The sequence below is a fragment of the Rhinopithecus bieti genome, unplaced genomic scaffold (genome assembly GCF_001698545.2).
Source record: "Rhinopithecus bieti isolate Rb0 unplaced genomic scaffold, ASM169854v2 scaffold_72161, whole genome shotgun sequence".
Taxonomy (NCBI): Eukaryota; Metazoa; Chordata; class Mammalia; order Primates; family Cercopithecidae; genus Rhinopithecus; species Rhinopithecus bieti.
Window position 1 is genome coordinate 189,777 of NW_016828382.1, and position 5,218 is coordinate 194,994.

Here is a 5,218-nt window from a genome sequence, read left to right on the forward strand (position 1 = left end):
CAGTCAAGATGTGCTTACCTGAACCAGAAGATTAAGATAAGCCATACATTTGCAGAAACATTTAAATGGTAATTTTGATGACTTGCTGGAGGCTGTGTGCGAATAGTATGAGAGTTAGAAATATTCTATCTTAAACAGCACCCGCCCAACTTTGGATTAGTATAAGAGTTAGAAATGTTCTATCTTAAACAGCACCCACCCAACTTTGGTGGACCACGAACCCCACCAGGTTCTCATGATGAAGATCCATGTTCTCCTAGCTCTGGCAAGGTAGTAGACAGGTAATCACTGTGAAATAGCACTCAGAGCCTTCTCCATAACAAAAGTCTATTCTACCAGAGCCTTATTCCTGTTGGGAGAAGGACATTTCTCCCACTGCAGTCCCCTATAGCCTTGTGGTCTCATCTATCTCACCTAAGAGGGGGAAAACATAGTAGGGCTTCAAGGAAATAGATGGGGAACCCTGCAGCCAGGAAAAGGAGTGGGGAGCTAGGGGACAGGGAGCGAGATCGGGAAACTATACCACAGGAGAAACGCTTGTGATGGTCTCAGACCCAAGACACAGGCCCGCTAAAAAACATATTTCATCAGATTATAGAATGTTCTCCCCTCACCCACACTTTACCACCACCATAATAGGGTGTCAGTACAATAACAGTGGATTATAGTGCAAGATAGAGATATTTCTCTGGGAAGGAATATTTAGGGAAGCCCAAAGTCAGGAGAGACAAAAGCAAGAATGCTAGAAGAATTTAAAGCCTCTGCCATGTACAGCTACATCAAACACAGATCCAGCCTGACTCCTAGCTATATTAATATAAATACTCATGGGAAAGCCCTATTTATCTCAGTTCCTAATATCCAGTACAACCTGCCCAGCTCTCAATAAAAAAATTACAAGGCATGCCAAAAGGCAAGAAAAACTCAGTCTGAAGAGAAAAAGCAATCATTAGAATTAGACTCTGATATTAGAGATTGAAATGATCAGATGGAAATTAAAATAGCTATGATTAATATGCTAAGGGCTCTAACGGAAAAGAAGACAACATAAAATAACAGATGGGCAATGAAAGAGAAAACTGGAAACTGTAAGAAAGAATCAAAAGGAAATGTTAACAGTCAAATGCACCAGAACAGAAATGAAGAATGGCTTTGATGAGTTCATCAGTGATTGGATGTTACTGAACAGAGAAATAGTGAACATAGGTCAATAGAAACTTTCTAAACTGAAATGCAAAGAGGAAAAAAAATGAAAAACAGAATAGAACATCCAAGAACTGTGAGATCATTTCAAAGATGTAACATATGCATCACTGGAATACCAGAAGAAGAAGAAAGTAAGAACAGGCAGAAGAAATAGTTGAAGTAATATTGGTCACAAACTTTCCAAAGTTAATGGCAGACACTGTACGGGCTTGAAGACTGCACCACCTCAATTAATTTCCATGCAGAACCCCAGAATGTGACCTTACTTGAAAATAGGGTCTTTGTGGATGTAATTAGTTAAGAAGAAGTCATACTGGATTTGGGTGGGCCCTAAATCCAGTGAATGCTATCCTTATAAGAAGGTAATGTGATGACACAGACACACACAGAGGAAAGATGGCCATGTGAAGATAGAGGCAGAAATTGAAATGATGCAGCTACCAGCAAGGAACGCCAAGGATAGCCAGCAACCAGATGCTGGGAAGAGGCAAATAAGGATTCTCTCCCCAGAGAAGTTTCAGAGGGAGCATGGCCCTGCTAACAGCTGCATTTCAGACTTTCAGCCTCCAGAACTGTGAGGGAATACATTTCTGTTGTTATCAATGGCTTAGTTTGTGATAGGTAATTTGTTATGGCAGCCCTAGAAAATTAATACAGTTACCAAACTACAAATTCAGGAAGCACAGATAATACCAAGATGAATAAATACTTTTAAAAACCCCTATCTAGGCATACCATATTCAAACTGCAGAAAACCAAAGTCACAGAGAAAATCTTTTAGAAGAAGCTAGATGACAGGAAATAAGCCAGAAAAGCAAAGGTAAAAATTACAGTGGACTTATTAGAAACCAGAGAAGCAAGAGAGTGAAGTAAAAAATTTAAAGCATTGCAAGAATAAATTCCACCATCCTGGAGTTCTATACCCAGCAAACTTTGTCCTTCAAAAGTGAAGAAGGAAGACTTTCTAAGACAAACACAAACTGAAGATATTCATTCCTAGCAAACCTGACCTACAAAAAAATATTAAAAGAAATTCTTCAAGCAGAAGGAAAATGAGAGAGGTCAGAAACTTGAGTCTACTATATAAAGAAAGGAAGAGAATTAGAGAAGTAATAAAGGAAAGTAAAATAAAGTTTTTAAATTGTCAAGTGATATAAAAAATAATAGTTTGTATAAAGAAATAATAGTATGTTATTAATGTTTTGGGTGATTATGGCAAATGGTTAAATTAAATGAATGGCAGTAATGTCACAAGGGACAGAAAGGAAGAACTGGGAATACTCTTCTGTAGGGAACCTTCAGTACATTTGAAGTGCAATAGCATTATTTGAAGGCACATGTAGATTATTTTAAAACTCATATCTTAAAATCTAGGGAAAACCACAATTTTTAAAAAACTGTATGATTTATACATGAAGAGAGAAGATAAAATGAAATCATATAAAATGCTCAGTTAAACCAGTAAATGCAGAAAAAGAAGGGGCAAAAAGAAATAAGAAATTCAATAAAGAGAAAATAGTTACAGATATGGCAAATATTAATCCAATTACAGTTGACTCTTGAACAGTGTGGGAGTTAAAGGCGCTGTCCCCACATGCAGCTGAAATTTTGTGTATGACTTTTGACTATGCAAAAACTTAACTACTAATAGCCTACTGTTGACTGGAATTCTTAACAATAACATAAAGAGTCTATTAACACCTATTTTGTATTATATATATTATATACTGTATTCTTACAATAAAGTAAACTAAAGAAAAGAAAATATTATTAAGAAAATTTTAAGGAAGAAAAAATTTATTTACCAATCAGGTGGAAGTGGATCATCCTAAAGGTCGTCATCCTCATCGTCTTCATGTTGAGTAGGCTAAGGAGGAGGAGGAAAATAAGGTAGCAGTCTTGCTGTCTCAGGGGTGGCAGGGATGGAAGAAAATTTGTGTATAAGAGAAGCCACGCGTGTAACTCGAAAGCGGACTTCCGGGTCACGGCGGAGCCGGCTTTCACGTGGAGGCCGGGAAGTTTGGCCCACCGGAATGATCGCCAAGACACACAAAGTAGACCTGGGCCCTGGGCTCCTAGAGAAGAAAAAGAAGGCCGGGCGCGGTGGCTCAAGCCTGTAATCCCAGCACTTTGGGAGGCCGAGACGGGCGGATCACGAGGTCAGGAGATCGAGACCATCCTGGCTAACACGGTGAAACCCCGTCTCTACTAAAAAATACAAAAAACTAGCCGGGTGAGGTGACGGGCGCCTGTAGTCCCAGCTACTCGGGAGGCTGAGGCAGGAGAATGGCGTAAACCCAGGAGGCGGAGCTTGCAGTGAGCTGAGATCCGGCCACTGCACTCCAGCCTGGGCGGCAGAGCGAGACTCCGTCTCAAAAAAAAAAAAAAAAAGAGAAGAAAAAGAAGAAGAAAGTGGTCAAAGAACCAGGGACTCAATATTCAATTTTAAATAATGATGATTACTTTGCCCATGTTTCTCCTATAAAAGCCACAGCCCCCTCTAAGAATGGTTCCCCACAAAACTGCCACACTTGCTTTGATTATCCTATTTATGCTGGAGGTTACAAATTATTTTGTGTGAAAAGTCAGGTCTTGGTGATCACCTGAGATGCCTCTAGTGAAGAAAAAGAAGAAGAGAAGGGTGTCAGCACCCTTTGCGAGGAGCACGTAGAACGTGAGACCACGCTGCGTGCCAGACGGACAGAGAAGTCATCCAGCCCAAGGAAGCAGGTGCTTGGCACTTGGAGTTCCTCAGTGGGAGAAGAAAAAGAAGTCACCTCTGGCCATGTCCCATGCCTCTGGGGTGAAAATCTCCCCAGACCCAGCCAGGGTGAGGAGGAAACCAGAGTTGGCAAGAAGCTCAAAAACTTAAGAAGGCAAAAAAGGTGGCCCAGGACCCCACAGCCTTCTCAGTCCCGGACCCTTGGTTCTGCGAGGTCGGGGATGCTGTGGACACTTGCTCAGTGGGGAAAGAGGGTGAGGAATAGGTGGCCTTGGGGCAGAAGCGGAAGCAGAGGAGCCCCAGGGAACACAGAGGGAAGGTGAAGAAGAAGAAAAAAATTCCACCAGGAGGGAGACGCCCTCCCAGGCCACTCCAAGCCCTCCAGGTCCATGGAGAGCTGCCCTAGGAAACGAAGTAAAAAGAAGCCAGTCAAAGTGGAGGCTTCGGAATACATCCCCTTAGGCGATGACCCTAAGGCTCCTGCGAAGAAAAAGGTGAAGTCCAAGAAGAAGGTAGAGCGTCAGTCACTGAGGATCCGGCTCTGAAAAGGAAGAAAAAGAAGAGGAAAGAGAGTGGGGTAGCAGGAGAACCTTGGAAGGAGGAAACAGACACGGACTTAGAAGTGGTGTTGGAAAAGAAAGGCAACATGGACGAGGCGCACATAGACCAGGTGAGACGAAACACCTTGCAAGAAGAGACTGATCGCGAGTCAGGCAAAACGGAAGCTTCTGAAACCAGGGAGTGGACCGGAACCCAGTTTGGCCAGTGGAATACCGCTGGTTTTGAAAACGAGGAACAGAAACTTAAATTTCTCAAACTTTTGGGTGGCTTCAAAAACCTGTCGCCTTCGATTAGCCCCACCCCACCCTGCGGCCCCACCCAGCCCCATTGCAAGGTCCAACATGGCCCTCAGCAAGAAGGTGGCCGACAGCCTGCAGCAGAGCCTGCAGCGGGACTACGACCTGGCCATGAGCTGAAAGCACAGCCGCGGAGCCGGCCTCAGCTTCTCCACCATCCCCAACAAGATGTTTTATACTGACAGGAACACTTCCAAGTCAGTCAAGCTGGAAGATTAAACTCTAGAGTTTCTTCCCCCCAAAACTGCCACAATTGTTTTGATTATCCCATTTATGCTAGCGGTTACAAATTATTTTGTATGAAAAGTCAGATCTTGGTAATGACCTTGAACAACAGTAGGATATAAATAACTCCAGTAAGCTTAGCGTTCCAATAATGGAACAGTAGGCATAAATGGGTTATTCAGTTGTGCAGATGAAAGCCATCTGACAG

The 5,218-nt window shown here is 42.7% G+C and overlaps 1 pseudogene; it reads left to right on the forward strand.

Moving 5' to 3' along the window:
- The first annotated feature begins 3,239 nt into the window (after positions 1-3,239).
- LOC108523741 (lysine-rich nucleolar protein 1-like) lies at positions 3,240-5,004 on the forward strand (annotated as a pseudogene).
- Positions 5,005-5,218: the final 214 nt, after the last annotated feature.